Below are 26551 nucleotides of genomic sequence, written 5' to 3'. Positions count from 1 at the left end.
GAGGAAATTGGGCTTTAGAAGTAATTTTGGACCAAAAAGGGGAATTGGGCCAAATGGGCCAAGAGTAGTGTATCTACTCTAGAAAAGCCCAGAAGCTTCTCAAACTTGCTCTCCAAGGATGAGAGTTAGCTTCCCATGGCAAGACAAGTGTGACTTGCTTAGGTGGCAAGTCACACCTCCCACATGCTCCTTTTTGGCTCCAAAATTCAAATTTCTAGACTCCTTTTTCCCTCCACTTTTTGGAGACTCCTTGATCTCATTTTAGCCTATAAATAGAGAGCTTAGGACCCTTGTATTTTCATTCATGAATATAATAGAGAAATTCTGTTGAGATGACTCCAGACTCCTCTCTTTTTCTGAATCAACTTAGGCTAGAGTTCTCCTTCTTGGTTTCCTCTAGCCTCCTTCCTTGAGTGTTGGCCCAACCTCACTTGAGAGCTTCTCCAAACACCATTGTCGCACCACTTCTCCTCTCCCTTTCTAGCTTTCGCACCTTCATCCTTCTCCATAGAAGCTCCATCAATTCCGCATGGCTTCTCCTTGGCTTCCTTACTCTTGAAGATGGACTCATCACTAAACCACTAATGTAAGAACCTAATACAACAAGTAATTCTTAGTTACAACTCAACATGGAGCTTGAAAATTTCAACTACAATTAGACCATAACCATTACTGGCAATGTACTATATATGAAACTCTAAGTAAGACCATAACCATAAGACCCTTTTGTGGCACACCATTTGAAGACATGTTTCACTAATTTTAGCTCTAAAAGGGAAAGAAACTAAATTTGTTATTCACTTTCCAGAAAATATAGAAAAATCTTTCATGGTTAAAAAAATAAAACTTCAACGTAATTATTTAGAGCTCCCATTTGCTTGGTGTGGACATAAGGCGATGCATCTTAAAATCCCATGAACTAAATTGAAGTTCACACTACAAGAAAATTCTCAATTAGAAACCAATTTTAGAAACCAAAAATACTTAATAACTATATTGACTAATTTAGATACCAATTTACAAAATTAAAAATTATCGATTACTAAAATAGTCATTATTATAAATAAAAAGTTATAATTAGTAACTAAATTGGTCACTAATTAATTAGAGACTAATTTAAAAACTAATTCATTTTGGTAACAAAATTCTAGTTAGCTAATTTTTAGTGATCAAATTCCTTTGGTATCTAAAACCATGGTAACTAATTTTAAAGACCAATTTAGTGACCAATTATAATTTTTTATTTATAATAGTGACTATTTTAGTAACCAATAACTTTTAGTTTTATAAGTTGGTATCTAAATTGGTAACTATAATTACTAATAATTATTGGTCACTATAGTTACTACTAATTATTGGTCACTAAAGATGGTCACTCTTTAGAAATTTTCTTGTAGTATCAGTAGAAGAATGACAACAAAAATTACTAGAAAATTGAAACCGTCCTTTCTTTTTGCACTCCAAATATGAGATGATTAAATTATTTATAATTAAAATAGAAAAAGTCGTTTTATTTTCTCTTTTCCTAATATGAAAATTAGTTCCTTCTCTCTTCTCATCCTACAAGGTATTTAGGTGTTGAAGCTCTACTTTTAGACTAAAAAGAAAAATTTGAACAACACAGGCTTCAAGAACGACAAATCATTCTAGCAAATGTTGCTGCCACTAACAAAAAATCCTCACGAAAACTCTATAGATCACATAGGTGAAAGGTTCAGGAATTTTCAAACCAGAAATTTCAGAGGCTCATATAGAAACAATAATCGATTGCAAGCCTATCTAGTTGTGTTCAGTGCCAAATTTGTGGGAAGCTTAGGCATATGGCTCTTGATTGCAAGCATATGTATGACCACGAAAATGGATGGAAACCCATCCAAGAAGCTGCAACATGGGCCAATGGCAAGGGCCAATGTTATTTTCTTTGCTTTGTATTTTAGACAATCTTAAATTGATAGTCTTTCTTCCAGACTCCCTTCCTATAACTTTTCCTTGAGAGTTTGTTGAACCTCTCTCAAGAAAACACTCCAATCCACTCTTCAAACACATCTAATTCTTCATCCATGTTGCTTCCACTTCCATCAATCTTGTTCTTCTTCAATTCTGTAGTTCAACATGGAGAAACTTCAAGTTCACGAAGTCACTTTCCATCATTTGGTATCAGAGTGATGGTTCTTCGAGAGATAAGTGATCTTGATCCAATTTCGTGTTGTTTACTATTTTCCTTACACATCTATATATTATTTTGTGTTGAGAGATACATTTGTTTCGTCATGTCTTTAAATTTTGGTTCACATTCGTTTGTTCTTCTTGAAGCATTGTAATGTGTTGTAGGTTCTGTCTTAATCGATTAAATGCCATATTAATTGATTAATTTGTTTATTTTTTGTGTTTTTTTTGTCTTTTTTTGCATGGATAAAAGTGGTTTGGTCAATTTTGTCATGTGGGATCCAGACTACAACAATAAAATTGGAATATCAACTCTTGATTTAAGAAAAAAAATGATTTAGGTACAATTGATCAGTTTTTTGTGTTCTCTATTTGTTCAAATTATATACTATTCATGAATAGTATCCCCTGATTTAACAAATAAAATGTCTTGATGGTTTATTTTATTTTATTTTATATCAGGAAGCTGAGGATGATCTAAAATATTTTTCCAGAGGATCTGGATGTCCTGCTTGTAAGTTTTGAAATGGTTGAAAGGCCAAAAAGGGAGAGGGGGGGGTGGGTGGGTGGGTTGAATTGGCTTGTTAAAAAATTAGGAAATCTTTAAAGTCTAAAAACTATCTTTAATTAAATCAATTCGATCACCAAGTTTGGATGCAAAAATCTCTGGACAATATACTTTCAATCAATTAAAAACAGAGTTAGTCGATTGATTTTACTAGACAGATACTGTACTAGTATAATCAATCGATTGAATCAGAAAAATAGTCGAGTAAAATACTGAAAAATAGAGACGCTGACAATTTTTTCCTTGTCCTATCTATTTTTGATTGGCACTGTAGTGTTATATTCCTGTAGTATTGTTTTTTTTGTTATGAATGATAGTAAAATTATTTTTCAATAAATATAAGTTGGAAGTTGCAAAACTTGCTTTTTTATAAAATGTTTTTCTGATGTATGAATATATTTTTGATAAGATGCCATTGTGATGTATTAATATAGACTTAATGTACTTAAATAAATATGATTGTTTGTCCTTTAATACAATTAATTATATAAAATGGAGTTTAAAAAAACAATGCGACAATCAAGTAAGTTATTAAGTTTTTAATTAACATAAAGGATTAATAAAATTATTTTGATAACTTTCATGAAAAACTTTACTATAAATAAGATTACAAAATTGATTTCAGATTTGATAGTATTAGTTATCCGCTTTGTATGGAAAATTGATCACATACTAGTTAACAAAATTAAATGGAGAAGTTTTTTGTTTATACTATTAAGATAAAATATTTTGCACATAATTAAGTGCTTCTCATTCATTGCTATTCTTACTGGGTTTGGTAGAACAATCTCCGAGGTGGGGATTGACATATGGTCGAGTTCTAAGTCACAAAGGGAAAATTCACTTGAAAAGAATCTATGTTGCTAAATTCAATAAGAGTTTTATGAGTAATAATTGTGGTTATGGTTATGGTCTCACTGCAATTGAAAATTTCATGCTCCATGTTGAGTTGTAACTAAGAATTACTTTTTGTATTTTGTTGTTACATTAGTGGTTCATAATGACATAAGACAAACTTATTTATATGGAGTAGCTTAAACAATGAACATGAGGCTAACATAGGGTCTTTTTCTATTCTTTTATTTCTCAATCCAAACCTTTTTTATTTTAGTGAAATTGAATTTTTGCATGCTATCAATATGAATAATTAACTTGTAAAAATTATTCAATGCAAGACCATCTACTACATAAACACCAAGCTAATAAGAGAAAAACATAGCAAAAGATTAGTATAAAGTAAATGTAAAAACAAGATCAACACACAAAGTTACATGGTTTGACTAAAGCATAAATGATCATCTTCAATTTATGTTAACCGCGATTTTCATTATTACACATATATAATTTTAGTGAAAAATCATTAAAACAGGGAATATAATTATAATTTATATTATTTCCATTATATTTTAAGTTATTATCTTATCTTTTTGTACTATGTATGTTTCTTACTATCCAAAGAATAATTAAAAAAAAAACTTGTATTTGTTTTCAGACATTCAAAAGTTCTCCAGTACATACATATGTTGATGTCATTAAGTGGACGTGCCAGAGTGGTTATTGGACATGACTAGAAATCATGTGGGCTTTGCCTGCGCAGGTTCAAATCTTGCCATTCACTTTTTTGGTTTTTTCTTCAGTTTTATAGGTAAGGATCAACTAATGGACTTTTTTTAAAAGATGAAAAGATATTAATTTTTTAAATATCTTATTGGACATTCGACACAAGCTGACTCATTGGACATTCAACGCGAAATAGTCTTCGGTCTGGGCCCGCTGTTTGTACTAAACTTCAAATTCCTAAGGTTAATTATTGTTCTATCTTCTCTTCTTTTATGTTCCTTCTATTGCAAATCATAATTGGGGATACTTTAGACTTGAAACTACAATTCTATCTTTGTTTCGATTATTGTTGAAACTTTTTTTACCTTGATGAAGATTGCAAGCTTTTGAATGTGAGTATTTTTATTCTGGGTTTACTAGGAAATGACTAGGTATGTAAATGTTTTTTTTAATCCTTAGCTCAAGGAAATTCACTTATATGCCATAGGGATTGTGTTATGTGTTTGACACTGACAATTTGTTTTTTGACTATTTTTTTATTAGTTTCTAAATTGGTTTCTAAAACTATAATAATGACAGTGACAATGACAACGACAATCGACAAAGATGACGACGACAACAACAACAACAACAATAATAATAATAATAATAATAATAATAATAATAATAATAATAATCGTACATACCCTACACAACAAATATGCTACGTGATGTGGTCCAACAAGGTCCATTCAATTTTACTAACCTAACGTGGTTTGACAATATTATGAGATATATTTATTGGTACCAATATTCATATATTAACATTATATATGACTTAATCTCAGTAATTTGATTACATTTTGATATTCTTTAATACCATATATGGACACAGAATAGTTAAAAAAAACTTGTATTTGTTTTCAAACATTCAAAAGTTTTTCACTACATGCATACGTTGATGTCATCAAGTGGACGTGCTGGAGTGGTTATCGGGCATGACTAGAAATCATGTGGGCTTTGCCCGCCCAGGTTCGAATCCTGCCGTTCATGCTTTTTGGTTTTTTTCTTCAGTTATGTAGGTTAAAGTTAGCTCATGGGCTTTTTTTAAAAGATGAAAAGATATTAATTTTTTAAATATCTTATTAGACATTCGACACAAGCTCTCTCATCGGACATTCGGTGCGAATTAGTCTGCGATCTGGGCCCGTTTTTTGTATTAAACTTCAAATTCTTAGGGTTAATTGTTGTTCTCTCTTCTCTTCTTTTATGTTTCCTCTATGTGCAAATCATAATTGGGGATACTTTAGACTTGAAACTTCAGTTCTATTTTTGTTTCAGTTATTGTTGAAACTTTTTTATCCTTGATGTGATTGGAAGCTTTTGAATGTGAGTATTAATATTTGGGGTTTACTAGGAAATGGCTAGGTATGTAAATGTTTCTTTTTAATCCTTAGCTCAAGGAAATTCATTTATATGCCATAGGGGTTGTGTTATGTGTTTGACACTGACTATTTGTTGTTTGACTATTTTTTATTAGTTTCTAAATTGATTTCTAAAACTATAATAACGACAACGACAATCGACAAAGACGACAACAACAACAACAACAACAACAATAATAATAATAATAATAATAATAATAATAATCGTACATACCCGGCACAACAAATATGCTACGTGATGTGGTCCAACAAGGTCCATTCAACTTTACTAACCTAACGTGGTTTGACGATATTCTGAGATATATTTGTTGGTGCCATTATTCATATATTAACATTATATATGAGTTAATCTCAGTAATTTGATTACATTTTGATATTCTTTAATATCATATATGGATACAGAATAGTTAAAAAAAACTTGTATTTGTTTTCAAACATTCAAAAGTTTTCTAATACATACATATGTTAATGTCATCAAGTGGACGTGCCGGAGTGGTTATCGGGCATGACTAGAAATCATGTGGGCTTTGCTCGCGTAGGTTCAAATCCTGCCGTTCACGCTTTTTGGTTTTTTTCTTTAGTTCTGTAGCTCAGGATCAACTCATGGGCTTTTTTTAAAAGATGAAAAGATATTAATTTTTTAAATATCTTATTGGACATTCGACACAAGCTGACTCATCGGACATTCGACGCGAAATAGTGTGCGGTTTGGGCCCGCTGTTTGTACTAAACTTCAAATTCTTAGGGTTAATTATTGTTCCCTCTTCTCTTCTTTTATGTTTCCTCTATGTGTAAATCATAATTGGGGATACTTTAGACTTGAAACTACAATTCTGTCTTTGTTTCGGTTATTGTTGAAACATTTTTAACCTTATTGTGATTGCAAGCTTTTGAATGTGAGTAATTTTATTTGGGGTTTATGAGGAAATGACTAGGTATGTAAATGTTCTTTTTTTTTGAATCCTTAGCTCAAGGAAATTCACTTATATGTCATAGGGGTTGTGTTATGTGTTTGACATTGACTATTTGTTGTTTGACTATTTTTTAATTAGTTTCTAAATTAGTTTCTAAAACTATAATAACGACAATGACAATGACAACGACAACCGACAAAAACAACAACAACAACAACAACAACAACAACAACAACAACAATAATAATAATAATAATAATAATAATAATAATAATAATAATAATAATAATAATAATCGTACATACTCGACATAACAAATATGCAACGTAATGTGGTCCAACAAGGTCCATTCAACTTTACTAACCTAACGTGGTTTGACGATATTCTGAGATATATTTGATGGTGCCAATATTCATATATTAACATTATATATGACTTAATCTTAGTAATTTGATTACATTTTGATATTCTTTAATACCATATATCGACAAAATATATGGTATATCATGTAATGTATCACATTATTGTTAATATTCCACTAATTGTCATACATATGGTAAGTTATTATATTTGTTGATTATTATTATTTGATATTCTCTTAATATTTTGAGTTTTTACAACAATCCTCACAAGATGTAGAAACTCTATAAATACACATGGTATTACATAACGAAATACACACACTATAAGAAAATCATGATTTATTTACTTATTATTACCTACAGATATAAATTCGTAGGTAAATTGAGTTTTACATATGGATATTAGTTACTTATTAAAAGCTATAGATAAATTAAATTTACATAAATATATTACCTACGATTTGAAAAAAATAATATTTTAATTAATAATAAATAATTTGCATGTATAAATTGATAGACAAGTTAGAATATTTCCTTTTTCGACCTTCCATTCTTCCAAAATATTTTAGGTTTTACTCTTTTCATAAAGATACACCTTAATTTGTCACATTCACCTCATTCTTGAACGTTTAGGTTCTGGAGGCAAGCGATCGTGTGCTTGCTTACATGCAATTACAAACGTCCACCCACATAAGTAACACTTTCCCTTTTCGATTTAAGTTTTCATTTTCAGTCTAGTTTTTTCTCCGTCTTCGATTTTTTCAAACTAAACCTTAACATTGTGTTAGACTTGAATGTTGATTCGATATCCAAGGTTTATTGAATTTATTTTAATGTTGAAGGTGTATCAAGTGGGTTGAGGAGGCATTTCCTCCCGGTGGAGACAATTTTGGGCTACTGGTGATTTTTGAGTAATATGTATGCCTTTTGGCATTCAAAGCGCTATAAGGATGATCTGCGCTAGCTCAAAGTATGGCTTAAAAAGGTGTGTGCTCTAATGACAATTTTGTGTGTATGAATGTGCTGGCTACTTCAATTATTTGTGACAACTTAAGAAATGTTGCAGGCAAATAATTGCTTTATTATATATGCTTTTTTTGATGCAAATAGAATTAGGAAATCTCATTCCAATTTCTACATTTTTATGCTTTGCATTTAGAATCTCAGAACATGTTTAAAATTTCCACTTAGATAATCGAGCTTGGAATATCCAAGTAAGGACCCTAATCTCTTGGAGCTTGTGAATGAAGTTTTTTCTCGTTTGATAATATTTGGATCACATTTTAAGAATTACCCTGGGTTGTTAAATCTTTTTGGTCCGAAAAGTATTTTCGGACGGAGACTAACTTTATTCAAACATTCTAAAAATAGTTGCACAACTCCAAATGCTTTGTTATTTTCTTGGTGCTTATATTAAAATTTCTCTCTTTGTTGCTTGATTTTTCATAATGGTGTTATGCACCTTATTGTTATTTAGAGTAGAGTTTGTTGCAGATTCAGGCTTGCTTACAATTGCTTCATCCAATAACTTCTACATATCCAGAAATGAAGATAAAAAGTTGAACTCTGGAAAAATATGTCAAATTATTGATCAGCTTGTGGAGCTTCCCATTGAGCATCCCATTGTCTATTTACATAGACATTTTTAATTATAAATTATGTTTTAAGTAATGCTTCGTCTCTCATTTATGGCATTTGAATGTAACTAGTTTTTGTGGCATTTACATATTTATAGTAGGTTAAATAGTTATTTTATAATGATTAGAGCTTTTTTCTTTAGTTGGTAGACTAGTGTTATCTAATATGCTTCTTAATATTTGTTTTTATTGATTCTAATTCATATGGGTCTTGGAATTGGAGGCAGTGAACTCTTACAATCATCCTCTTTTGCATTGCCTTGTTGAGATATTTGGATATTTTTCTCCTGCATTGCCTATGTTAGGCGTCTAAAATTTGGCATATTTGGGTATTATGTAAATTCTTTGCAATGTAGTAATATTATGAACTTTTATGATGAACTTCAATGTTTAAGATTGTATAAGCATTATAGAAAAACCATTGTTATCAAAGCAAACAAGCACATTACCTACGTATTTATCCATAGGTAATTACCTATAGATAAATCTGTATGTAATTATCTATGGATTTATTCATAGGTAATCTACGGATAAATCAATAGGTTACCTATATAGATAAATTCATAGGTTACCTACGAATAAGTAATTATCTACACATAATTCCACGGGTGATGTTAACTATCACAAATTTTCCTATGAATTTTTTCCGTAGGTAAAACTGCTTTACCTACGGATTTTTGAAGTAGGTAATAGTGATTTTTCTTGAAGTGACAATTCTCTGATACTCACTCTCCTTTACTCAGAAGATTCAAACTCTCTTACTAATTTGAGCGTCAGAGAGTCTTTTTCAGGTGGATCTTCCCTATTTGGAGAACGAGGAATTTGATTCCAGCCATGAGGAGCATTCAAGTCCCACTTGAATCTTGTCACTATACAAAGGTCTACGTTTTGAATCCTGGTAAGAACATTTGGCACCCATCGTGAGGCTTAGGTAAAACTTTATTCTACCTCCACAAAGTAGTCATAAGAGCTCAAGTATCTATCATATGGATTTCTTTACCCTTCAAGACCACTTTCAATCACAAGTTGAGTAGTTCTATTGTCAGCCTTTCAACAATTGCTACCATGCCATTTTTGTCATCTAAATATTTATGCATTTTCGGTACGATACAACTAATAATCAATGCATATACTAAACTTAAAACAAATGATTATTTGAATTTTTTATATTAGTCAATATCATATGGCAAATAATTTTTAAGAGAAAAAATATACAGGTACAAATCCCATATGCTTTTTTAAATATCAGTGACATGCATGTGTTTGCATTTATTTTCTATGGTTGCAATTGAGGATCACATCCCTCATCACAGTTTCATGCTACATTAATGGAATGGTAGTCCAAGTTATCATATAGGTCATGGACCCCACACAATTTCATGCAATAATGATAAACAAAATATTCAAATAGATTGTGGGTCCCACATGTTGGTTTCTTTTACTTGTATGCATTTAGAGTCATATTACCAAGCTAAATAAAAAGAAAAAATAACATACTTCAGTACCACTGCAAAATGTGAGACAAAAACATTGATTGGCTCATGCTACAACATTCACTCGACAGATAGAAAGATATATCTCTCTATCCCCTCACATCCTTGAAAGAGTGCATGTTAAACTTTTTTGTCCCACTAGAATTTATCAAACCAATCCGAAATCCCCCTAATGTAGTATAGGGAAACCCTAGGTATTGAATCCAAGGAAATGTTGCGTATTATGTTCAACTTGGCATAATTTAAATCTTGTTAAATATAAAATAAAACACTTAAAAGAGGGAAAATAAATTAAAACTAAGAAAGTGCAGAATTAATTAAACTAAACCAATTTAAATGCATGATTGAAACTAAATTATGAGATATACGTCTAACGCTAAATGCAAAAATGCATGAAATCCTACGGGAATGGTAAACTGAATTTAAATGAAATGAAGAAGTGTCTAAATGAAAGGTGTGATACAATGCATGTTGTCCATGATCATGTGAATGGATGAACTAAACCATGTACTAGTCTACATAAGACATTAAAATATGATACTCATGTGTTCCCAAGCTGAAAATTAAGTCAGATGCAACCATGTTTTTCACATAGACCAATATGCCAGATGTTTCAAAATGCAATATGGATTTTTCTAGACAGAATTCAGCTCATAACAACAACATAATTAGCCAGATTCACATCAGACATTTATATTCAATACAAAATTGTAACAAAAAAATTTAATGCAATAATATGAAGATTCAAAGATGATCTAGAGTGGTTTACAATGAAGATGAATGGATGGGAATCATGAACGTTGCATAAAGTTAAATGAAAGTATGCATGGCATGATATTAGAACAAAGATATAAACTGTAGCAACATGGTCACTTTACAAATATGAATGCAGAATTGAAATTAATCTTAGATGTTGGATGTGGCCTAACACAATGCAAACATGAAATGAACTTTATAAGCATATACAGAAAACTGATGCAAAATGCTTCTAGCATGATTAGCACAATTCTAAAATACTAGGATGAAATGAGAATTGTAACCAATTTGATTATGCTTCACACATTAACATAATTCATGTATAAACCTGACCATGACACAGATAACTCAGAACAAAGCATGACAAGGCAAGATAAATCCATTCATACATTCAAAACGTGCCACTAGTATCCACAATTAAGAGATGTACACAGAATCAATTGCAAGCATACTTGTCACAATGCACTAAACCAGATTGAAGTGATAATAAACTTTGAATGTCAAATGATCATGTTGGAGATTCTAGCATACACAACCAATGTGTGTGGTACAAATTTTCTGGACATAATTAAGGTTCAAACTGCATCAGCAAGATAATTCAGCTCATTTTCATGTGTAATTCACTTGCCAAAGACAAAATTCTTAACCCACAAGTACTTTGATTTAGTGTAGACAATTGAAAATATTTGTGCAATAAAGATGGGGGATGCAATGGAATTAAAATGCTAGAGGTGCAAAATTTAATATGACAAAAAGAAACTCCAACATATCACAATGTGGTTTTATGTGAGACACTGTCATGAATCCAATGCAACACAATTTGAACATATACAAAATGACTAAGATGGAAGAAACTAGGATGCTATTGAAAGACTTCAAAAGAGTTTAGAATGCTAAACTAAATTTATGAATGCAATGCGTGACTTGAAATAAAGCTAAACTCTCAAAATAATTAGTTAAAACAAGAATTGACAACTGTTAGTTTTGAAATAGTGATTTTAACAAAGAAAGGGGGTTGAATTGGCTTTATAACTTTTTTTTGAAAGCTTAAACTTCTTTTCAATTGAATCAAATAGACTGGAAAGTTTGGATGTAAATGCAGCAGACCAACACACTTTTAGTCGATTAAAATATAAAACAGCAGACTAATTTATTCTTGGAGCTATAAAACAATCATTTATAAAGACAAATAAGTCGGCTAAAATACTAAAGATTTATGCAGAATGCAGAATTCACAAATTTAACTCAAACAACAATCTTTTACATACAAGACTTGTTCCAAACAATATTTATAACAAGTATAAAGCCTCAGATTACACAAGAATGCATTAAATCACACCAAAGAACGAATTGCTTGGTTTTCTTGAACTTTTAAAGAGATTCAAAGGTAGTGAGATGAGGGAGAGAGAATTGCACAATTGTTTTTATATTGATTCACTCAATCACAGAGCTACATCCAGTTTACCAAGACAACTTGAACATGTTTTCCACTATATTCAAAAGTTTTACAAATCACACACCAAGATTACACTTTTGAACAAAGAAACTCACAAGATTTTTGACTCACACAAAAATATAGACGTACAGCCTGCAAGAATCACACTTATAGACCTGAAATCACATCAGGAAAACCAACCAGAGGCACAAGAACATCCAAACCTGATGTTCGTTATCCCTAGCCAACCATACATGTGTTCTTCAAGCTACTCACAAGCCAAAATGCCTCCAAGATCAACCAAGGTCTTCAAACCACGAGTTACAACTGTGTATTGTAGAGAGAGAGCTTTTCCCAGAGAAGAATGACACAGTTTTGTGCTCAAAAACTCAGATTCACACCTCTGCTCGCAAAAACACAACTTATATAGTTTGGTTTAAGTGAAAACAATTGATTGAATTTTTTGTACAGTCAGTTGATTTCACTTGACTTAAGTGAAATCAGTCGATTGAAAAATAATTCAACTGACTGAGTGCATTCATACCAGAAACTATATTCAGCAAGCCTTTTAACCTGTTAAAATCAATTTTAACAGATTAAAAGAGACACACTAGGGAACACAGGAAATCAACCTATGTCATATAGCCTACCAACAAGATATAACACTAAAACATTACATTTAACATGTTATTTTCAGATTTAACAAACTAAAACTTAATCTTCAAGTGGATCTTCATCAATCTTCATCAAACACCTATGATCTTCATGTACATAGATTTATCAATTCTTTTCTTCAAGCTTGCTTGTGCCAACAATCTCCTCTTGAATTGATGAAGCCAACACCTTTGATTTGAATTGATGAGCTAAGATCCATAGAGAATCCGGAAAAAGCTTTTGCATACAAGATACCAATATACCAAACATACATCCAAGTAAAAGCACACAAGCATACATACATATCACATATGCATATGCTCCCCTATCCTTAATTTTGCAGTATTATATGATTCCAGCAGATTTATTTCAGGTTTTCCAAATCTATCACAATTTTACTCATATTTCACAATTTTCTCCCCCTTTGGATTAATCAAATGAAAGTAAATGCATGGATCATTTTGGAAAGATGAAATTTTCGTTAAAATAGTAACATAAGGTTGTATTAGAGCAACTGATATGTAATACAAACGAAGCACAAAGAAAACAAAAATGAAAAATACATCATGAAGCTAGGACTGATATAATCAGTGGATTGAAATCGGAATTTAGCTGATTGAAAAACTAGAATAGACAGATAGACACATAAAATGCAGCACGAAAATGCAATACATGACCTATGAGCCATCCCCTTCACTCATTCCTAGGGTTGTCCCTGTTGTAGACATTGGAGAGAAGGCCATGAACATTATGTAGCTGGTCATCCAGGTCTTGGAACCTTGTTGTGCAATAAGCATGGTGTGCATTTTGTGCCAAGATCTAGAAGTTGGTAGAGAACCATTGTCTCAAACTAAGAGTATGTAGGTCCAGTGTTCTCAGGAGGGTTATAAAGTTCAATTGCCATGGGTTGTGGTTCATCTTCCCCTTGGTTTCCTCCACTAGTTCTCGCTTCATGGTCATTTGCTCCAACTTCAATGTTTGCACCGTGATCTCCTTCAACCAGCTAGTGTTGCCTATCTTGGTGAATTCCATCTTATGCATATTGAGTGTTGAAACATGAATTAGAAGACTATTAGACTCCTTAAGCTCTTCTTCTACATCCACACCAAAATGCTCAATGAACTTGGAGATGAGCACCACATACGGAAGCTTAAAATTTGTGAGTCTCTTTACCTTCATCATATGGTCACGGATGGTGTATGTCTAACCCACCATCACACCATTTTAAATGTAGTACATCACCACAATATCACCTTCATTCAAGGTTGCATGATTACCCCCTAGGCATGATGATCTTGGTCACCACTATAGCTAGCAACCTTTCCTCCACACGAAGTCTTCCCACATGGAAATTTCTAGTTTGCTCTCCTTGATTTCGCACACATTGGTTGAAGTATTGCACTTTGTTGAATTCATCCACTGCACTAGTTTCACCCTTGCGAACTTGCACACCTCTTTGCCTTAGGCCAACCACATCTTTCCATGTTTGCCTAGTGATTTCCATCTCCACACCTTTGACACTTGTTTTGAGAATGCCATTGCTGAACTTGAGGTTGGCATAAAACACCTTTGCCAAGTTTGGATACATCTTGCCCGAAAGTTCAAGGAATGTCTTCAATTTTTGGGTTTTGAGATGTTGCTCAAGGTTGCCAAAATTCTCTACCCTCAGCCATGACATGCGAATCACCTTAGGAAGGATGATTTGCTTCCTAGTGATCTCAATAAAAAAGGTCTGAATTCTGTCTTCATGGCCTTCAAACCATACTTCAAGCCTTCCTTAATTCATAGCATTTGGAAAGGATGGAGTAGGTGGGGGTAGAACTTACATCATTTGAGGGGGTTGTTCGTTGTCTTCTAGGCATGGTGAAATGTAGGTTTGACTCTTACTAGCAAATGAGAATGCCAATATATGGTGCTTATTCATGTATTGATAGAATCATCATGTTGATTTTCAAAATCAGTCAATTAAATTGTGCAGATATTCTGGTTTAATTGCAGTACAGGAAATCACAGCCAATTAAATGTGAGGGAATCTGTATCAGAGTATGCAGTGATGTGTTTTCCATGCGTTTTATGAACAATCAACTCACAAATAGTTCACATCTAATGCATGCACATTGGAAATCATGTAATTAAAGCACTTTATGGTCAATGCAATATGAAAAGTTGAGTTTAGTTGATGTAATAGTTGTTACATGTTGCTACTAAAGTCCAAAAACAATCATGTGATGGATATTTTGATTGGGTCAATCAATTGAAATCAATTCAAACAAATCCACATCAACATAAGTGATTTTAACACATAAAAATACAAAGTTAGTCGTCTAAAACTGTACTAGAAAACTGATTTTTGGTGTAGTGGCAGTTTTAAGTGAAATCTATATGTTAAATGTGTAGTTTTAGCTGACTAAAAATTTTAAATTACATGAAATTCACACCAGATCAATTTAAATGAAATATATGTGCTATTTTATGAGAATCAACAGATTGAAACAATTCCAGAACATAAATTATGCAGATTTTAACAATTTAAGTGAAATCTATGTGTTGAATTTGCAAATTTAGCTGACTGAAATTCTGTCAATTTTCAAATTATGCAGATTTTACCATTTTAAATGCAGCACACACATGATCTAATAATAATAACAAGCAAAAAAAATATCAACATATATTCTTCATTTTAAGAATACCTAATTCAGTTCTAAGCTTATTAAATCTATCACGTGTGTAAGACCCGTGAAAATTAATTAATTAATTAATTAATTAATTAATAAATACGGGTATTAGCAACCTTTATGGCCTTAAATTTTGATTGATGTGATATGGAAAAGTACTAGCTCAAATGGTTGAGAGTACTTTATTGTGTGAGAGGACTTGGTTTCAAGTCCTATGCATGCCAATTATGTGTTGTTTGATTTATTATTAATTTTTAATAATATGCATGATCATGTTGAGTGAAAACATAATTATAGAGTTATGTGAATTATCACGAAACATGAATTGGTTAAATGGTTGAACATTGAGTTAACTTTGGTATGGTCATGGGTTCAAACTTTGGGGAACCCAAATCTAACTCTCTTTTTGGCTAGAAATTGGTTGTGACAGGAATATGAAAGGGTATAGAAAACCCTAGCAGAAAGGGGCAGTCAAGGGGCTGAAAAACAACTAATAATGGCCTTGAATAGAAGGGTTTTGGAGGCTGTTTTTCTAAGAGCTAGGAAAGGTGTGCGAAAATTAGAGTGAACAGTGAGGTTTGGGGCAATTGGGGGCTGGTTTAGGAGAAAGCCAAAGAAAGAGCAATGGTACTCCAAGGAAGACACATAATTCAAATTATAAGCGAAGGAAAGTCCAGGGCAGGGGAGCTAAACCTGTAAATTTTATGTTTCGAGAGTATTGCATGATTTTGATGATGCTATGCCATTAATTTTGTGTTGCATATGAGGTGAATTAGGGGTTTGGGTGTTTTGGTACTGTTTTATTGAAACTCTTATCTAATTGTATGAATATGATGGATTTCTGCACTGAGTATGCGACTATTGTGCAAACTTGGGTTTGAGGGCCTATATTGTGCAAACTTAGCTTTGAGGGCCTATATTATGTCTAAACTATGCTCATATATTTAGTACAATGTTTTCAAACTGAATTGGTATGAATTGTAAGTGTGAATTGGGCATGGTCGTTGTGTTGCGTGCGTCAACAATGTAGGAGTCTGCATTTCTCGCTCAGCCAAGCCAGGCTTGCATAGGCGAGATTAGCAGAGACTCGAATACTATTTCTGCTCGAGCGTCTCGCTTAGGCGAAGGAATCTGGTCCTGGGCGACAAGACATCTCGCTTAGGCGAGTGTGCCTCGCTTAAGCGAGAATCTGCGAAGGTTTGGAGGTTGTGCTTGGGCCTCTCGCTCAGGCGCGAAGCCTATTTTGGATGAAAGAGTTCGAGGTTGTTTTGTGTAAGGTGCTCGCTCAGGCGAGGTAACCTAGCTTAAGCGAAGGATGGAGCAATTGCATGTTTTAAGGCAATCTATTATGCTGGATTGGATTTGGTGTGTGTTTGATTAGTGAGGCGTGGTCTACAAGGCTTCTAGGATGTCCCATAGGTGGGCTTGCTGGTGTTCCTTGAGTTGTGGCTCAAAATGTTCCCTTGAGTTGTGGCTCGGGATATGGGTTAAGCACGTGGCATTCTCTGAGTTGTGGCTCGGAATGACGTCCCTTCAGTTGTGGTTCGGGATAGCGGATGAACACGTGGAACTCTTGAGTTGTGGCTCGGTTTGGCGAGTGTTGCCGGTGTGAGTGTGCTGGTTGTGGCTAATACGGATGGGTCTAGATAGATTGCCCTTCTTCTCCTGTTTGCCAAAGTTTGTGCACGCCACATTTGAACTGGATGAAACCACACAACTTAAGTCATGACTATGCAAACAAAAGGTTTAACACAAAAGAATTAACACATTGACTCGTAAGCGGAACACGATAAGCTCACTCCCCATAAACCCCAAAAATCTTTTGAAAACCATTGCTCTGATACCAAATGTAACATCCTGACTAGATATTATGGATTTAAATATTAAAATAGAGAAAATATAATTAAACTACATTTATTGAAATATCATTTCCCCAAAACGTGGAAAATTTTAAAACTTTTATTACCTCAACAATAATCCAAAATTCTATGATAATAAATACTATTATAATTGTTTAAAAGTCTAGTAATATCCATGTTTACAATTTATTTAAAATCATAAAAACAATATAAAACTCTAAGAAAATCCTTCTCCCAAGTCTAGCCCCGCTCCGGCTCTACGCTCCACCAGAACCACTTGCATACACGATCATCGCCAAACACAAGCAGATAGGGTGAGCTAAAGGAATATAAACATATGCAATAATTTATACAACAAAACACACACATTAAAGGAACTCCATCCTTTGGTCTCACCACACATGGCCACCACCATGTGATCCATGTTCTACGTCTTTGGTTGATAATCTCAAGCTATCAATGCTATCCAACTTACAAGCCACCACTTGTAGAATACATGCGGGAACACTCGCTATTCCGAGCCACAACTCAAAAAAATGCTCGTATTACCCTCTATCCTGAGCCACAACTCCAAGAATACTCCAGCATCTGACCCTTGAGATATAGCCCAAATCTACGTAGGCCACGCGCATCCAAAGCAAGAAAAACACAATGTATGCTTCATCAAAAATCGTATGGCGCTCCACACGAGTCGCCAGGCGCAAAAGGCTTCCAGGCCGCCTGGTAGACACCTTACGCCGCTAGGCGCCATATGCTTTCCAAGCTTCTCTGGTTTTCCCTTATGACCTGGCAGCACACCCCAAACTGCCACGCAGCACACCCAAAGCCGCTAGGTGCCACGCCACTAACGTCACTGCTACTGGTTTTTGGCACTTTGAAGCAAGTTCCAAAGAACCCTAAGCACTATACATATAATCCATAACATAAAATATGATTATCCAGTCATAATCACATGATTGGATCATAGTCCAACACAATCCTAAACAACCAAACAATATACAAAAGCAAGAAGAATATATAACCATTGCCCATAATATCGCACGGACAATAAAATAGTAATAATGATAATAATAAAAAATAATAATAACAATAATGATAATAATAATAATAATAATAATAATAATAATAATAAAACGAAACAACACAAATAAAAAATAAAATAAAATAAAATGAAACAACAATAGTAAAACAATAATATTAATAAGATAAAATAATAATAATAAAATAATAAAAGTAAAATAAAGCAAAAATAATAAATAATAATGATAATAAAATCATAAATAAAATAATAATAATAAAAATAATAATAAAATAATAGTAAAATACAATAATAATAATAATAATAATAATAATAATAATAATAAGGATAAATATAATTATAAAATAAAATAAAATGAAATTAATAATAATCATAATAATAATATCAATAATAAAATAAATAACAAAATAATAATAATAATATAAATAATAATTATTATTATAATAATAATAATAATAGTAGTAGTAGTAATAAATCGAAATTTTAGAAATAAAAATAATAATAATAATAATAATGAAAATAATAATAAAATAAAATAAAACAATAATAATAAAATATTAATATTAATAAAATAAAATAATAATAATGATAAAATATAGCAATAATAATAAAAGAATAATAATGATAAAAAAATCATCAATAAAATAAGACAATGATAATAATAATAATAAAATAATAGTAAAATAAAATAAATAAAATGATAATAATAATAATATTAAAAATAATTATAAAATAAAATAAAATGAGAATAATAGTAATAATAATAAGAATAATAAAAATAAAAATAGCAATACAAATAATAATAATAATATAAATAATTATAATATAAATATAAATAATAATAATTATTATAAAACGACATTTTATAAATAAAACTAATAATGAGAATAAAAATAATAATAAAATAAAATGAAGCAATAATAATAAAACACTAACATAATAAAATAAAATAATAATAATAAAATAATCAATAAAACAAAACAATAATAATAAAATAAAATAAAATAAAAATATTAATAAATATAATTATAAAATAAAATAAAATGAAATTAATTGTAACATCCCATTTAATTAATAGCGTAATTAAAAGAAGCGTCACACTAGAATAATATCTTAGCGCAGTCCCGGAGTTTAAAAGTAACTCCATACAACCAACCAAATGTGTAACGATGCCAAAAGAAAACAGTTACGAAATATTCTACAGAAATCAACTTGAAATGTAAAGGGACAAATACTACATGGGTCGTGGCCCTAAAAGAAAGATCATGGATCAGGATCCAGCCCAGGCGGGCTACGCAACGGAGTCACCATTCCCCTGTTGACCGCGAGAACCTCTCGCTTCTGCTCACATCAATGATTTGATGATCATCGCAAAAGAGAAGAACCACACACAAGACAATCAAACAAGCAAAGGGTAAGCTAGAGCCAAAACCATTTCATTAATGAAATCAGATACATATTCACAATCCATTATACATACATCACACAAGCATGTTACGACCTTCCAAGCAATACACTAAGACTCGACTCGACTCATTCGGATTCAGCGGATGCTTGCACTTGTGGTGGATACCTCAGCTCACCCCCGAGCTATGTGTTACAAGTGTTACAATGAATCAATTTTCCCTCACCACAAGGTTAGCCCTTAATGAATTTCAACCCTCCTGCTACTCTCACCACAAGAGTCAGTCCGCTCTAGGTGAGACTAATTGACTCCTTAGAGTGTCAGGATGTAACCTTACCTTGAATCCTTACCTAGTTATACAAATGGGGCACCACCATGGACACCCACTAACAGGGGCCATGAGATTACGTCCCGACCACTGAAGCACGACCTTGAGAATCTCACCTAGAGATCCCAAAGAATTACGCACTGACACGGATCAAATATTCTTAATCAATCAAACAGATTCAACATGTATACACACAAATATATACATATACATCACATACAGTTTATCATAATTCACTTATTTCGTATTCCCAGCCAAACCATACCAACTCATTATTCTCGAACCCTGAATATGGAACTGCGTCTCATATCATTACCATGTCACATTGATACCAACTCTTTCATGTCTCATGTCGAACTCATACCAAACTCATCATTTCAATTCCATGAATCATCTCATACAATTATCATACTCACATCATGTTAAAACTCACAAATCACAACTCATGCACCATCCCATTCATAAAGGTTATTCAATTCATAATCTTAAAGGTAATACCCATACAAGCATATTATCAACATTTGAGATCAAGGAAAACATCAAGGCCAACCACCTTCTCGCCCAGCTTCTCGCTCAGGCAGAAGGGTCCCGCCCAGGCGAGGAGGACCCTCGCTCAGGCGAGCTCCCCTCGCCTAGGTGAGAGCTCGACTTCCAGTACAATGGCCTTGCACGCATTCTTGCTCAAGCGAGACTCTCCTCGCCTAAGCGAGACGTTCACTCGCTCAAAAATGCAGCGGGTCGCCTGGACGACCATTCGTGGAAAATAACTTAAGCGAGCCCCTGTTAATCTCGCCTAGGCGAGACATGCTCGCTTGCGTGAGTTTATCAGTTCTCGCCACTGTTTTCTCTTGCAGCAGGCATAATGGCATACCAAACAATGATCCAACTATTTCATACATTCATAATAACACTTAAAACTCAATCAATCACGAAACCAACACCAAAGAACCACAAACATCTCAAACAGTTAGGAGGGTTCTAGCTTCCCTTACTTGGAAATAAGATATTAAGATATTCTCGACGCACCATCGACATAGAACGCAAGAGCGCAGCAGCTCAAGGAAGAAATAAGTGGCTGGAAGGAAACCAAGAAATAGAGCAGAATGAGTTATCGAAATGAGTCTCACGGGAATGCCACAGTAGAGTTAGTGGAATGCTACTACGAGTTCAGGAAAACTTACATGGAGTGGAAAAGTCGAAGTTCGCGCTGAGAGGATGACGACTAACCCTAGCAGAGCTCTGAAACAAAGGGGGCAGTGTTTAGGTTCAGATTCGCAAAGTCAGGATGAAAAGAAACCCTAGCAGCTTTAGGGCCTTTGCACCCAATGGGCCACCCTTTAGGTCCACCAGATTAAGGCCAACCCTTAAACATTTGGGTAGAAAATTAAAACCGGGCCTTACATTAATAATAATAATTAAAATAATAACAAAAATAAACATAATACAAATAAAAATAATAATAAAAATAAAAAATAAAAATGATAGTAGTTGTAATAATAATAATAAAATAATAATAATAATAACAATAATAATAATTATTGTTATAATCATAATTATAATTATAATAAAATAGTAAAATAAAAATAATAATAGTAAAATAAAATAATAATAATAATAATAATAATAAATAATAATAAGGATAATAATAATAATAATAATAATAATAATAATGGTAAAATAAAATAAAATAAATAATAATAATAATAATAATAATAAGAATAATATTAAGTGTGTTGTATTTAGAAGAAAAACTCGAAACATCTCATCAAGCCAAAAAGAAAAATCATGATAATCATAGCAATTATTGGGTCACAAAAGCCAAAAAAAAGAATCATGATAATCATAGTAATGACTCAATACAACAGAAACCGCAAACACACACATACTCTCTCTAAAACCACATATGACAAACATCAAGAAGTTAAACGATACAAGGATTTGATTTAGGAGAAAACCTTCATGCCTCAATATATAACACAATTGCATATAATATCATTCAAAAAGGAAATGGTAAAAAGGAAATGGTAGCTCCCCTAACTTGGTTTCCTTTGCTTAAATTTGAATATGTGATAGTTCTTCTTGACCCAAATTGGCTTCCCTTAGTGCTCCCATAATTTAGCTCCAAACAAGCACTCAATTCTCACCACACACTCTCTGAATTCGTGCTCTACTTCCTAAGCAACATTGACAACCTACAAAACCCTTCTTCTCACCTAAAAATGTCCTTTTAATGGTGCCTTAAAGATATGTTAATGTTCTAAAACGAAAATTGGCATTTAACTTAGCTTAATGGTCATTCAATGTTTGTTTTATGATGTTTTTCCAGCCCTCCCTTGGAGACTAGGGTTTTATGGCTTTTCATATTCATGCCAACATAATTCTAGCAAAAAGAAAGTTTAATGGGACTACTAAGATTCGAACCCATAACCATGCCAATGTCCAAACCAATGCACAACCATTTAACCAATTCATGTTTTGTGATACTTCACATAATTCTATAATTATGCTATCACTCCCCATGACCCAACACATTATTAAAATAATAATAATAATAATTTATAAACACATAAATAGCATACATGGGACTTGAACCCAAGTCCTTTCACACAATAAAGTACTCTCAACCACTTGAGATAGTACTTTTTCACATTATACATGTCAAAATTAAATGTCATAAAGGCTCCCACTAATCGCATTTATTAATTAATTAGTTAAATTTCACGGGTCTTACATTCCCCCACCTTATAAAATTTTCGTCCTCAAAAATTGACCTAACCCAACAAAAGTGCAGATAGAACTGCCTCAACTTCCTTTATCTTGAAATTTTCCCTTCCTGGTCCTTACCTTTTTATTTCAACCTTCACTTCATATGTTTCCCCACTTTTTCCTTCCGACCTTAGTCCTATATTAAGTTGTAGTATGAATTTAACTCTTCCATTCTACGGCACACACCTGAGCTGACACCTCTCCTTGTTCTAACTTTTAAATTCAATTCCTTTTACCAAACTTGTAGTGTTAGCCCCAAGAACTTATCCTTGAAAATCCTTTCGCCAAACGCGTTGATCCTGAGTTTCGACTTCACTTCTTAGGCTCAAACAAACCAACTTATTTTTCCTTGCCCACCGAGATATCTTTATGTGTACTCGATGAAGAGATTTTCTCAAAGGTCCTACCCAACCCTTGCAAAACAATAGATCAAGTTTGACCTTGATTCTGTAGTCAGCCACTATAGATAACACACACATATCACAAAACAATGCAAACTTTGTTAGTTTTGAAATGGTTGAAAAGCCAAGAAGGGGGGAGTTGAATTGGCTAGTTAAAACTTTAGGCTATTTTTGCAATCTAAACACCTCCTTTAATTGAATCAAATAGATCACCAAGTTAGGATGCAAACAGTACTGAACTGTACACTTTCAGTCGATCAAAAACAGAGTTAACATATTGATTTTACTAAATAGATTCTGTTCTAGTATAATCAATCGATTGAAACAGAAAAACAATCGACTGAAATACTGGGAAAAATGTAGAAATGTGAATTTGAATTTTAAACCAGAAACAATGCTCAAGAATGGTCAAGATCAGTTCCAAATGATTATACAAAAATGCTCAATGTTTTAGATGCTATGAAAACATGCAAGAACATGAAAAAGATTATTAAAGCACAAGTTCTTGAAACTTTAAAATGAAAATGCAAGAGAGAAATGTTAGAGAAGAGAGGACACCACGAATTTTTATACTAGTTCACTCAAACCTGAGCTACATCTAGTTTGTCAAGGCAACCTGAGCTTGACTTTGCACTATTTCAAAAGTTTTACAAAGAATCCACTCTTACACTTTCAAAATATGCAAAAACACCACAAAAGACTCTTGAATCACACAAGAATCACACCAGCACACCAAGAACCCTCTTGCAGACCTGGAAAACCACCAGGCACACACACAAAGCTTGAGAAAGATCAAACCTCAGTGGTAGCACAGCCTTACCTATCACAAACCACTTTCTCCAAGCTTCAAACCAAGCCAAAAGCTTCAAGAATTGATCCAAGATCAATCTTCAATAGCTGCAACACCTATGATCACGAAGGAAAGTTTCCACAAGTTTCCAGAATCAAATCGTGCTCTAAAATGATCAACAGACCTCTCTTTCGAAAATCACAGCTTTTATAGTCAAACTGTTACGAAATTCAACAGGTTGATTTTCAAATCAATCGGTTGATTTCACTTGACTTAAGTGAAATCAGTCGATTAAAAACTAAATCAACTGATTGAATTTGTTGCAGTTTAAGACTACTGCAACTAACCTTTTAACCTGTTGAAAAACCATTCAACAGATTAAAAACACAACAAAGACCAAACTACATCTAATTAATGCTTTAAGGTCTACAACATGAATTACAAACTACAAGTACACTTTCTTAATGATGTAACTACATGGAGAACACACATTCCAGCCTTGATCACCATGGATATCATCAAATCTTCTTTCCTTCATCAATGTAGGCTTCATTCCAATGGTTATGGCTTCAAGATAGTTCAAAAGAGCTTCATTCAATCTTCATCAAATCTTCAAGAAGCAAACCACCTTGGCTTCTCATGTCAACAATCTTCCCCTGATTTAATGAAGCCAACCTCTATTCCATCTATCTTCTTCTATCTTCCATTGCAAAATGCTTCTTCCATTTGTTGGAAACCAATTGATGAAGTAACACCTTAGCTTGAAGCTTGTAAACCTGAAACACATTTTACAGCAGCAATACCCATAAGCTAGCAAGTATACAACTGTGATTATGCTCCCCCTATCAATAATATGGGTTCAAATTCAGATTTGATTATTGATTCCAATTTTTAATGTTTAGTTTAATGTGATCAATTATGCATTTTCCAATTATCCAATTTTTCTTCCCCTTTGGATTCATCAAACAGAAAAAATGCATAAAGATAACAAGCATTGCATATCATTTGATTAATACTGGAAGGAAATACAGCCAACAGAAACTGAAAACAGAAAACAGAAAACAGATGCATAAAGCTAATACAACCAACTGAAACTGACAGAACTCAAACTGAAAAATCACAAACACAAGGATGCAATGCATGATCCTAAACAACCACCACACTTAGTCATCCTAAGGGTCTGGAATGAGTGGAGCATATCATGGATATCATGGATTTTGGCCATCCAATGCATTGAACCTCTCATTGCAATAGTTGTGATGTTCATGTTGAGACACATTAAGCTCATGCAGCTGGTTCAACACCATCCTCTCAAAATGTGAGTACACAGGGCCTCTATCCCCTGGAGGATTGTAGGGAATCAAGTCCATGGGTCCAGCAGTTGGTTCTTCCTCTTGATTTGCACCACTTGGACCGGCTTCATGGTCATGTGCACCACCAACAACAGCTCCATCAGCTGTCCATCCATTTCCCACCTTGATAAAGCCCATTTTGTGCAGATTTTGGTTGGAGGTATGGTTCAATAGTCCAGTTGACTCCTCTAGCTCATCCTCTACATCAATACCAAAGTATTCAATGAATTTAGACACCAAAACCACATATGGAAGCCTAAAATCCGTGAGTCTCTTGGCCTTGAGCATGTGATCACGAAACACATAGATCCAATCCACTTGAATGTTGTGTTGAATGCAGTACATGAGTATCAAATCTCCCTCATTCAATGTTGAGTGGTTGCTACCACGTGGAACAAGGATTTTTGTGACAATCATACCAAGTAACCTTTGATCCACCTTGAGACCACCAACATGGAAGTGTTTGATTTCAGCAATAGGATTTCTCAAGCATTGCCATAGTATTGAATCTTGTTGAATTCTAGAACAGCCCTAGTTTCATCTTTTCTCACTTACACACCCCTTGGTTTTAGTTCCACCACATCTTTCCAAGCTCTCTTGTTGATCTCCATTTGAACACCCTTGATGCTGGACAGTAGGACATCATTTTTTAACTCCAAGTTGGTGAAAAACACCTTCACCAAGTCTGGATATATTTTCCCTGAAAGTTCAAGGAAGGACTTCAACTTTTGATGCTTTAGTTGTTGGAATAGGCTCTCAAAGCCTTCAGCCCTTAGCCATGAGAACCTCAGCACCTTAGGAATGTTGATCTGTTTCCTGTTCATCTCAATGAGGAATGCTTGAATGTTGTCCTCATGATCCTCAAACCATGCTTCAATTCTCCCATGGCTTTCATGATTTGGAGACCTTGGAGTAGGAGGAATGGAGTGCTCATCATCAGATTGGGTAGCTTTTTGGGAACGACGAG

General features: G+C 33.3%; 3 non-coding genes across 3 annotated transcripts; all 3 read left to right on the top strand.

Moving 5' to 3' along the window:
* The first annotated feature begins 4270 nt into the window (after positions 1–4270).
* On the top strand, positions 4271–4352 carry TRNAS-AGA. The gene has a single exon. It is a non-coding gene; the product is annotated as a tRNA-Ser (tRNA).
* Positions 4353–5244: 892 nt separating this feature from the next.
* TRNAS-AGA lies at positions 5245–5326 on the top strand. The gene has a single exon. It is a non-coding gene; the product is annotated as a tRNA-Ser (tRNA).
* An 870-nt stretch (positions 5327–6196) lies between these two features.
* Positions 6197–6278, top strand: TRNAS-AGA. The gene has a single exon. It is a non-coding gene; the product is annotated as a tRNA-Ser (tRNA).
* Positions 6279–26551: the final 20273 nt, after the last annotated feature.

Source organism: Vigna unguiculata, chromosome 11 (genome assembly GCF_004118075.2).
Source record: "Vigna unguiculata cultivar IT97K-499-35 chromosome 11, ASM411807v1, whole genome shotgun sequence".
NCBI classification, from domain to species: Eukaryota; Viridiplantae; Streptophyta; class Magnoliopsida; order Fabales; family Fabaceae; genus Vigna; species Vigna unguiculata.
This window is presented reverse-complemented; position numbering and strand designations above follow the sequence as displayed.